Source organism: Nicotiana tabacum, chromosome 22, assembly GCF_000715075.1.
Source record: "Nicotiana tabacum cultivar K326 chromosome 22, ASM71507v2, whole genome shotgun sequence".
NCBI lineage: Eukaryota > Viridiplantae > Streptophyta > Magnoliopsida > Solanales > Solanaceae > Nicotiana > Nicotiana tabacum.
In genome coordinates, this window is record NC_134101.1 from 123,108,288 (window position 1) to 123,120,841 (window position 12,554).

A 12,554-nucleotide genomic window follows, 5' to 3' on the forward strand; every position below is an offset into this window, starting at 1 on the left:
TCATCACAACTTACATTCATAAATATGCTGAAATTTAGGTCAAATATAGCTGAGCTTTTCTCCTAATATACTTGGAATTAGGGGATTATATACCTACCAAATTGAAGATATACGAGTTAACTGTTCATTAATACGACATAGGAGTAGAGAGATATTTGCAGTTTCGCGAGACTGCGCAGATTGCGTAGGTGACAAGTATGTGTGTCACTAAAGCTTTTTGAGAAATATATTTCGTGTGTTATATGAGGTCTTTTTGGACATCCGAATTAAAAGTTATAAGCATCTAAAGAAGAGCCAATAATAGGGTGCTAAGCTAACACCTCTTTGACTTTTCAAAAATGAATATATATAGGCCTTATGTCATTTCTTTCTTTACTTTTTCACATACCACGACCAGAATAAGACCCATAAACTTATCCTCAAGCTCTCCACAAAGGTTTGCAAGAAAATTAAGATCCTAGGTACGAAATCAAGAAGCGATAACACTAGAACAATCCCTACGACATAAGTATCGCTATATCGCCTCTATTTTTCTTTGTAGTTTGAGTTTTGGAAGGTACTTCATAATTAGGAAAACATATACTTTCTGTATTTACGCTTTAAATATCAAGGAAGGTTGATAAATTCATTTCCTAATAGTTAGAACTCACGGGACGGTGATCGGAAGTCGTGAATTCGATTTATTCGACTTGTAGTTGACTGTTTTATCGGTGGTTTCGTGCTGCTTTTGGGCTTTCTATTTTTCAGAGGTTTTATGGAGTTTTGGAGGATAAAAGGTATGGATAAACACCACCTAATGACGTAATGGTAGGCTGGTCATTCGTCGTTGCATTTTTAGGTTGTTTGACACTACTTTTGTTGTCGTTTTATGTATGAAGTGATTAGGGTGTGTGGACTGTTTTGTGATATATTGTGATGGATATAAGGTTGGGAAATGATGCATACCTGTTGTTATTGTTTTTTTCTTGGTATTGTTAGTATATGGTATTGGAGGAGGGCCTTGTTACAGGGGAGATGCTACCCAAATTTACGTAAACAAGCGACTAGTTTAAGTTGCGAACTTGCCTTTACTCAGCACTGATTTTGAATATCCTTATGTTGTGGTAGATTGAGTTGAGTTGGTGAAGAATTGCTTGAAAAGTATTAAGGACTCAACAGAGTTAAGGTATGTTAAGGCTAAATATTTTACTTACTATATTGAGAGAGTCGAGTCAGTATCAGTAGGTAAACATATCTTCACATTATCTTTAACTCCCTGTTACATTCAGTTATTATATTATCAGTCCAGTTTCAACTTTCAGTAACTCTGTTGCCTTACATATTCGGTACATTATTTCGTACTGACATTCCATTTTTCGGGGACACTGCATTTCATGCCTGCAAGTCCTTATTGACAGTTGGACAGACCCTCCCAATAGACAAAATCAAACATCAGTTTGGTTGGTAAGCTCCACTTTCTTAGAGTTACCAGGTCTAGACCTTGGAGTCCATTTTATATATACAAGTTTGATGGGTAGGTCGAGGCCCTGTCTCGACCACGGTACAGTTCAGTTATCTCTAAAGGCTTGTAGACGAGTCCTGTATATTTTGTATATCAGTAGATGTTCATGGCAGCTTTGTCGGCCTGCACAATTATATATATCAGCTTTTGGGTATGTTTACCCCATAGATGAGAGTGACGTTATTTTCAGATGATTCAGAATATGGACTCATCGGCCTAATTTTGAGGGTTACTCCTCCAGAGTTCACAGTTACAGGGTGGTACGCTCGGTCTGAGTATGGCACCGAGTGCCGGCCACGCCTCTTCAGGTTTGGGTGTGACAAACTTGGTATCATAGTAGTTCTGTCCTTGGGAGTTTACAAGTCGTGTCTAGTAGAGCCTTATGTATAGATGTGTTGTGCACCACATTACATAAACATGAAGCTACAAGGCATTTAGGAGTATGTTATCTTCTTTCAAATCCACATCGTGCTATAGAGCTGAGTCATAAGAGTTCAAGCCAAGACTTATGTTTGCTAATTATAGAGATGCTTGCAATTTGAAAAATTACAGCTAACGTGAGGGCTAATACAGCAGTAGGTAAGGGCAATGGTATAGAGAGAATTCTTGACGACGTGGCCCTATTTGAGGCCCTATTAGATCGTGCATACCAGATGGTGCACTCTAGAATAATACAGTTAGATATGAATACTAGAACATTCAAAAATATCAGAAGACATGTAGTGGCATCCTAGAAGGGATAAATATTTACTTTAGTATGACTCATGCCCCAAGTAAAAAGAGAATAGTATGCGACCGGAAGAGCCAGTGAGACGAAGCAAGGGGGATAAAAGTGAAAAAATATTTTGTTGAAGTTTTTAGAATAAGGTAATAAACAGAGATATTAGCAGGAGAATAAGAAGAGAGTAAATGAAGCATTATGAGTAAGATGTGATAAAAGGGTGGTAACGGTAAATCATAATATGACAGGATGACAGAGTCTATAATCTAGTGAAGTAAAAGAAAAGAGGTGACAGGCCTTGAGACAATAAAAGATTATAGGTAAAAAGTCATATTCTCATTTCGAGAAATGAGTTGATGTGTCCAATGTGATTACAAGAACAAAAAATTAGACCCCCAGAGTAAGAGAAATCAGCATGGGCTAGTGAACAAGATAAACTGAACATCAATTAGGGATCGAATGATATGATAATAGTCGACATCAAGAGAATTTCAAAGATCGCAGTCCAACAATAATAAAATGGAAAACATAAGAATAACCTTTAAAGGTCATTCAGGAAGACATTCCGCTAAAGTAAAAACTTTGAGCAAAGTTAAGCTTAAGGGAAAAAGTGTGCTAGTTACACTAGGTGCCACCCTCGTGCGTAAGGAATCCAGTTATCCCTGGTAGAGAAGGGTTACCGCAAGGCGAGTAAGAATCAGTGAAGACGTGAAAAAATGCCAAAGATGAAGAGATAAACCATATATAGGTAAATCTTCATATCATTAAATGCTAGTACTCCCCCAAAGGGGGGAAGATGGTGTGATGTGGTAGTAAGTCGGAGTTATGTAGTTCAAGTAATTATGGAATAGTAAAGAAAGAATGCAGTAAAAAGGTGAAAGGAATGAGATTGCATTTATTCGGATCCTATAGATATGTTACGACGCCAAAACATTATTCAAGCACGATGTCGGGATAGGCAGTAAGGGTTCCCACACCAGATGTTATTGATAAATAAATGCGAATGAACATTTGATATATTTGGAGCCAATGTAAAAGGTAAGTTAGGACAAAAGACATAACCCAAGAGAGGTTACACAGAATATAAATATGAGCATGGACTGACGAGTAGTTCATAGTTGATTCAGAAAGAGTTTGGTTATGGCTAAACAAGAGGTCTCAGATAAATCGGAAGATCATGCAAGATAAATGTAGTGAAACCCAATATAGGAAATTCAGTCTCTCAAATACGATATCGTAATCCTTGAGAAATATTCATATAAGAGTTGGGGTAGTAGAAGGTACATTATAAGTATTACGAAAATAAAAGAGAGTGCCACAAGGAGACAACTGAAATTTCAACTCAGGAGCAACCCTACGAGCATAAGGGCACAGAGGTAAGTAACTAAGGATAATAATAGGCGAGTAAGAATATCAGAAATTCCGTGGGTTATACAATGTAATAAGCTCGCAGCTTTACAAGAGTCAGAGGGTCTTCCCTAAGCACTGCAACAAAAGACTAGTTGAGGAAATAAGGAAGAAGGCTTAAACATAAGCATAGTGACCTAAAGAAGAAATGGTCTTGTAATAGCAGTCTCACTATAATATTGTATGCACTCCATAAGAAAGTGGCACCTATTGTGACTAAGGAACCGGAAGTAAAATCCAAAGTAATATTCGAGATCATATGAGTTGCACGAAATTCCAATAGGCATGGGCAATAAGAAAAGTCAAGTATTCATGCAACAAGTGGCAGAACAACCAAGAAAAGTAATTTCTTACTTTTTAAAAAAGGATGAGAAGACGCGAAAGGAATTATTCAATCAATGACCCAGAGTTAGATACGTTATGAACACACTTAAGATTTCGGAGTGTTATCCATGGAGCATATATGTTGACAATGATACAGCTATAGGAGACTCCAGTATATGTTAAAAGAAAAAACTGACTTCACGTCACAGACAAAAGCTTGAATTGCTAGAAGGTTATATCATGGATGTTCCATAGCGTCCACAAGGGGCTAAAGTAATAGATAACACCCTGAGTCGCAGATCAGAAGATAAAGTAAGCCTACTTAATGGTTGAGATAGAAGAGGAAACTAAAGAGTCACATCAGCAAAGTTAATTAGAAGTTTGATTATTAGACCTCGATGAATAGAGAAATTGTGATTCAGAACATTGTATAATCACTCTAAATATATGAGGTATAAAAGAGATAGTACAACGGCCATATTCTATAATTGCTCTACGATAAATCTAGTTAGAATAGTACCAACCTCATAAGAAGTCAGTATGAAGCTTTGGGTGGATTGTGTATGCATATGATGTGCAAGTATTATAGTAAAGCTTTAACGTGTGGATGTGAATTTCACCTATATGCGGGGGAGGTTATGAAAGAGATAGAAGATATGATGTAAGATTTAAAGATAAGTAAGGTACATGTGAAGAAGGTACGAGATTCCCAAGTACAGAAGGTTACGAATAATCTAGATATCAGATAGAAGGCTGGAAGCGTTGTAATTCTGTATCAAGAAATGATACTGGTGTCATCAGTGGCATATTTTCCAGCCCGTGGTTTCCAGATACAGAGAGGACTAGTTAAGAGAGAAAAGAAGAGTTAGGGATGATATAATATCTCGTTTGAGGTTCTAGAATAACATAAGGAAATCGATGGTGCTAGCAAGTTAAAGAAAGGTTGCGAGTAGTATAAATAGATATATGTAGGTCACAAGTTAAAGTACGGTAGAGCGATAAGGTTTTAGCTAGACAGGAGTAAGGATAAGAAAAGGTGAGTGAAAAGGTGACGAGAATAGGTAAGTCCTCGGGATTAAACCCATCACAACAAGAGTATAGCATGAATGAACTCAGAGAAGTTTAAGACTAGGAGAATTTAGAAGAGATGGAATGTTGCTCTTGTGGTAGAATAAGGGTGTAATTGTAATAGATAAGAGGATGATGTTTAGGACTTTGATTGGGTAATGATTCAAAGAAAAAGGATTTCATGAATTGTATAGGATTAAAATACTGTCATAAGGTGAATCACGTTGGGATGCTATGAAATACGGCTAATAAAGTATTGTATCGTCCCTAGGTGGATCGGGCAAATAACTTCAGATGTTCCCTGATGCGACGTGAGCCCTAACAACAATGTATTACATAAGAGGTTTCAAGTTATCGTAGATTATAGATCAACATAAGGTGAATCAATAATAGGCGGATAAAAATTCCAAAGTATTAGATGAGATTAGGCCGTCATTCTTAATATGAACAGTAACGAGGAAGAACTAAAGGACTTAGATTTATACATATAGGATAAACAGCAAGAGAGTAACCTAGAGTTGGGTAGCATACATTGGTAATAATAAACCGAAGTAAGTGTTATGGTATAGTATAACCTACATATATGTGGTAAATCCATAATGATGGATATACAATGCTACGAAACAAGATATACCAATAGTCGTAAGTTCGACAAACTATCAAGCGAAGAACTTTAGTACACCTATATATACCAGAGGAAAATCTTGTTAAAGTTCGGTGTAGGTTCCCAAAGTGAGGGCTAGAGATTGGCTAAAAGTTGAAGGAAAAAGGGCAGAAGAGTCGCATAGGCTCACATACAAGGACAAAGTCGTACATGCTGCATGACAGAAGGTCGCAACAGTTATAAGATTAGAAGAACTCTGACAACAAGTCGTGGTGTGAGAAAGTGGCCTAAAGGAGGGAATGCCCTGGCCTTCGGATTTATTCACAAAAAAGTTGCCTAGATGTCAAGGACAGTACTAAATTATTCGTAAGAGCTATAGGTTATGAAACTAATAAGTGCATCAGTCAACATTCAAGGATGAATGTTCCAAATGGGGGAATGATATTACACCCCATAGTTTCGTATGTGAGAGTACGTCGTAAGTCAATTTATATAAGCTCTAAAATGATATCATCTTTGAAAGTACACAAAGTAAGTTAATCATGTTAACTTGGAGGTTGCAAATACTTAAGATCATGGACTGCAAGTACTAAGAGGGTTGGAAGGCTTAGAAGCTAAACCAATTGAAGAAAATAAGTTTTGTCAAAAGTCGACAAGTTGAGAATGTTATAACATGTACTTTTGAGGTGATACTGGGGTGCTCAAAATGATAATGAGTTTATGTTATGAGTTATTTTTGTCTTATGATAGTCGTGTGTTATGTTTTGAAGTCGAGTGAGTTGTGGAACAAAAGTTGGCAAAGATCATCAGAAGTTATATTCATAAATATGTTGAAATTTAGGTCAAATGTAGCTGAGCTTTTCTCCTAATATACTTGGAATTAGGGATTATATACCTACCAAATTGAAGATCAAATACACTAAATTGTTCATCGATACGACATAGGAGTAGAGAGATGTTTGCAGTTTCGCGAGACTGCGCAGACTGCATAGGTGACAATTATGTGTGTCACTAAAGCTTTTTCAGCAATACATTTCGTGTGTTATATGAGGTATTTTTGGGACAACTAGATAAAAAGATATAAGCGTCTGAAGAAGAGCCAATAATAGGGTGCCAAGCTAGCACCTCTTTGACTTTTCAAAAATGGATATATATAGGCCTATATAGGCCTTATATCGTCTCTTTCTTCACTTTTCCACATACCATGACAAGAATAAGACCCCTAAACTTATCCTCATGCTCTCCATAAAAGTTTGCAAGAATATTAACATCCCAAGTACGAAATCAAGAAGCGATAACACTAGAATGATCCTTACGACATAAGTATCGTTATATCACCTCTCTTTTTCTTTGTAGTTTGAGTTTTGGAAGGTTCTTCATAGTTAAGAAAATATATACTTTATATATTTAAGATTTAAATATCAATTAAGGTTGATAAATTCATTTCCTAATAGTTAAAACTCATGGGACGGTTATCGGAAGTCGTGAGTTCGAGTTATTCAACTTGTAGTTGACTATTTTGTGGGATGTTTCGTGTTGCTTTTGAGATATCTATTTTGCAAAGGTTTTATGGAGTTTTGGAGGATAAAATGTGAGGAGAAACACCACATAATTACGGAATGATAGGTTGGTCATTCGTCATTGCATTTTTAGGTTGTTTGACACTACTTTTGTTGTCTTTTATGTATGAAGTGATTAAGATGTATGGGCTGTTTTGTGATATATTATGATGGATATAAGGTTGGTAAATGATGCATATATGTTGTTATTGTTTTGTTCTTGGTGTTGTTGGTATATGGTATTGGAGGAGGGCCTTGTTACAAGAGAGATACTGCCCAAATTTATGTAAACAAGCTACTAGTTTAAGTTGCAAACTTGCCTTTACTCAACACTGATTTTGAATCTCTTTATACTGTGGTAGATTGAGTTGAGTTGTTGAAGAATTGCTTGGAAGGTAATAAGAACTCAAAAGAGTTAAGGTATGTTAAGTCTAAACATTTCTTTCATTTTGGCATGATCTTGTAACTGCAGGTGTTTGATAACGAGAAATAAAGAGAAGTTCATATTCCTAAATTTATGTACATTGTCCTAGTCTCATAAGTTACAGCATTCTCCCTTATCGGGACTTCATATTCAGTTTAGTTTTGTCTTTTTTTAGCCAGGAGAGCAGAGAGTCTATATATATATATACATACAGTATTACAGTATTTTCTCCACCATCGAGCTATAATCGATGGGCAAGCCCCTATTGGGAAACCTCAAATCACATGGTGAGTTATATACGGAGCCTACTGTGGCCGAGCGCCTATGAGCGAGCCCAAAATGGCCGAGATACCGAGCCTAGTATGGTCGAGCGCCTATGGGCGAGCCTACTACGGCAGAGCAATTACATATACTGAGCCTTATAAGGCCGGACAACTATTTTACTTACTATATTGAGAGAGTCGAGTCAATATTAGTAGGTAAACATATCTTCACATTATCTTTGACTCCATGTTACTTTCAGTTATTATATTATCAATCCAGTTTCTACTTTCAGTTATTCTATTGCCTTACATATTCGGTACATTATTTCATACTGACGTTCCTTTTTCTGAGGATGTTGCATTTCATGCCTGCAAGTCCTCATTGACAGTTGGACAAACCCTCTCAACAGACAGATTCAAACATCAGCTTGGTTTGTAAGCTCCACTTCCTCGGAGTTACCAGGTCTAAACTGTGGAGTCCATTTTATATATACAAGTATGATTGGTAGGTCGAGGCCCTGTCCCGACCATAGTATAGTTCAGTTATCTCTAGAAGCTTGTAGATGAGTCCTGTATATTTTATATATCAGTAGATGTTCATGGCGGCTTCGTCGGCCTGCACAATTATATATATATATATATCAGCTTTTGGATATGTTTACACCAAATATGGGAGTGGCGTTATTTTCAAACGATTCAGAATATGGCCTCATCGGCCTAAGTTGAGGGTTACCCCTCTAGAGTTCATAATTACAGAATGGTACATTCAACCGAGTATGGCACCGAGTGCCGGCCATGCCTCTTCAGGTTTGGGGCGTGACAGTGGTGGCCAATGCCGATGGTTTTCTTGAGGCTTGGAACTTTACTCGTAAGTACATAACTTCCTTGTTTGTATGTATGTAATTTCCTGTCTTGCTTGGCTGTGGTTTTAAACTTCTGCCCTTTTCGTCCAACTACAAGCTCACATCCTCCTTTTGTTGACGATATTCCCGATTGGGTGGGTCAATTTCTTCCTCACATCATGGGGATACACAAGTGGTCATGCTTCTTCAAAAGGTTTGGCCCTTATCTCCCCTTGACTAGTAAGTCATTTTTATCATCGGCTTCTTAGTTGCTTCCCTTTTGGGGTTTATTTGTGTTGACTTTCTTTTTCCTTTGTATTTTGCTTAATTTCAGCTAGGGGGTTCTCAAAAAAGTCGAAATCTCCCGCCCCTGCATTCCGAAAGAGGAAGAACGCAAAGGCCACAACTTTCTCCCCCTCCTCAACTGTGTCCTCTTTGGCTCGTGCCCCGGTTCCTCCTTCGACTGTTACTACCACAGCTCGTGCCTCGGTCCCTCATGTTTGTGCGTATTGTCTTACTACTTCTTCGGCCTCTTCTCTGTATCATCTTATAGATGAAGATGAGGAGGAGCCGGCACATGGCGAGGAATATTTCATGCCTCACAAGAGGAGGTCTGTGGATACTAGTGATGGGGTCGCCTCGGGTCGTCGATATAACGAAAGATTATTTTATGTTGCATGAGATGGCGACCATTTTCATCGAAGATGAGGTCAAGTCAGTGTCTAAAATCTGAGGTTGGCGGAGGCCGACATAGGTACGTCTCTTCCTTTTATGATGACGGAGGTTGAGGGGCCAACTACTGGAGTTTTTGATGCTTTACAGCAAAAGGAGTCATCGATTTCGCGACCAGCTGATGATACTTACTTGCCGGCCGATGAGGTAGGCAAAGGCTTGCTGGAGATGGGTTCGGACATTGATGGTGGCGATCTGAAGATGATAGAGAATGGGTCTACCAAACTTGAGGTAAGGTTGGAGGGTCTATAAGGAACATTTCAATCCCTATGGATCGTGATTTCCTGAAGAATACGGAGAACGTGGTCCCCAGACTCGGCCCCCTTTGTTCCGAGATAGAGGGTAAGACCCTTAAAGAGTTGGATGACGATACTCTATCGAGGAGCATCACTGGTCTTTCCCTTAGAGTGAGTGTTCAACGTTTTGTTCTTTTCTTCTTTTTGCCTTTGTTTTTTGGGGCGTTTTCATTCCTAACTCGCTTCTTTTCTTTTTATGATTGCAGACGATGATTTTGGAGATCGAGAGTGCCTAAAGGCAGGATAGGCATAGGGAAATTTTTATAAGGTTGAAAAACAAGTACGTTGAGTATCGACGCAAATACCAGGTATTTCGCCGGCGACTCGAGGATGGTAGCGGCATGAAGGCCATTCCGGACGAGTTGAAGGAGAAAGATTATGAGCTAGTGAAGTCCATTGAGAAATTCAGCGTCCTCGAGGGGACATTGAGGAGCAAGGAAGAGGAGCTTGAAGTCAGCAAGGGCGTGGAGGACCAATGTAGTGACTTAAAGCGCAAGTGGTTGAGCTGCGTAGGCAATTGGAAGAATGTTGTCTTCAGCTGGCTGGCCTTAGTGGTGAAGTTGCTGAGAAGCAGAGCGAGCTTGAGAAGGCGGAATTTTTTCGCTTGGACGCTCAGAGGAAATTGGATGTGCTTGAGCTAGCTACAGTACCCTTTAGGTCGAGCGGGAGAACAACCCGTCCACGGCGAAATCTAAGGAGGACCGACTAGAGGTAAGGGTTGGAGAGCTGGAGAAGGATAATGTTCTCCTTTATGGTGGGGTGGTCGCATTGGAAGATGGGAAGGCTCAACTTCTTGCACATCCCTCTTATTCTCATACTTCAGAATTCCCAATGTTCCTCGGCCATTATATGAGCATTGGATTCACGCCAAAGCTCAATTAGATGTATATCGAGATTTGCATAAGGCGGGATCCATTTCCGAGGTTTCCCTTGAGAATGTTTGTGTTAAAGCTCGTGAATCTCGAGTTACTTACGGGTATGATCCCCTTACTCTTGAGGGCGATGAGGGGAATAATGAAGGCGTAGATCGGATTGAAGAGGATGCTTGGTACGACATCGCTTACCTTGAGGGAGTGGACGACGTATATGTGGGTGACCCAAGTGTTGATACCCAATTTTGCCCTCATGTTTTTATAAATGTACATATGTTTTTATAAATATCATTCTTGCATCATCACCAATTTACAATGATCATACAAGTATTTACTATAATTTTTCATAATTTTTAAAGCTTTAAAATTGATTTTCTTGCATTTAAATTATTTGAATATGTGTTAATTACCCTTTTAAATTATCTTGTGATGACTTAATCATCCAAATTTATTATTTGCATCCACATATATGTTTCATAATATTTTATTTTATATAATTATATTTGTATTTTTAAGCTATTTACATAATTTTGCAATAATATCCTATATTCTATACATAATTATATTTATGATTATTTATAGTAAAATAGCATTTATTATATTTTTATAATGTTAGGCTATCATTTTCAAGCATTTAATGCATGAATAATATTTTTTTATTTATTAGTCATTTTTTATAATTTAGTTTTAATAAATTTCATGTATTTAATTTGTAGCCCAATTTGGAGCCAATTTCGGACTCAACACATTAGTCCACACACCAAGCTAGCCCAATAACCCCAAAGTCCAAACCAAACAACCCTCTCTAAAAAACTGGTCGCGACCCACTTCAAACGACTCGCCCTGCCTATTCTTCAATCCAGACCATTGATCTCTCAAGATCAACGGTCCTTAATAACCCCACCCTTGTAATTACACTCGCCAAAACCCTAGCCCCATTCTTCTAAGATGGCCGCCCTTGAATCCTCTCTACTCTCTTCTTCTCTGGAAAAAAAACCCTAGCCGACATATCTCCAAATCCTTTTTCAAATCCGGCCCCAAAAAGGAATCAATCTATGATTCCCTTACCTTATATGTTCTGTCATCTTGTTACTTATACGATTTTGGAATCACCTAGTACTTGCCTATTTTTGGCAAGTATCAGGCCCCGAGTTATGTACAATTATCTTCAATCTTCAAGATCTAGATGGTATTCTGTCTGCATGTATTCATGGCAAGGTGATATGACACTAATTCACCAAGATCTTTGGTCGATTCTTTGATTTCTGTCGAACTAGGGTTTGAAATTTTAATTTTTCCTTTTCCAGTTCCATTACTGATCGTATGCGATATTTTCCTTCCTTATTTGCATTTGATTAATTATTTTCTACGTTTGCTTGTTCGATTTCTACCACTATATAACCCCTCCCCATTTTGCCCTTTAGACAAACTTTAAGCACTGGAAAATTACTACTACTCTCTTATTCTTACTCATCTTATACTACTTCGAGGCTCAATTTCTTGGCCGATTGAAATCCAAGGCCATTAGAATTCGATTATCGAACCTTTCTCAGTGTGAACACTACCTAGGTTAATTCAAAACCCTTGGAAACTCTGGCGCACTGAGATTCCTGGGCTATGCTGTTCGTTTTGCTATTGTCATTGGAGTATTGCTGAAATTATTCCTCGTATTTACTTGTTCATTAATCTGTAACTGGTAAGTGCCTATGTCCTTTGAAATTTCATTCTCTTTTCGTTTGAGTTCCTGTCCTACATATCTATGTCTCTGAGATTTTTATGAATCAACATGCTATTGTATGCTCTGAAGCTCTTCTTGAGGTTCTATGCCTTCTGTAATAGATGCCTATTTGTTGCATTGATTCTGTTTTCTTAAGCATGTTTGCTTTAATGTGTATATCTGCATGCTTATTATTGTTGCTTATTCTGAGTTTACTTTGATTT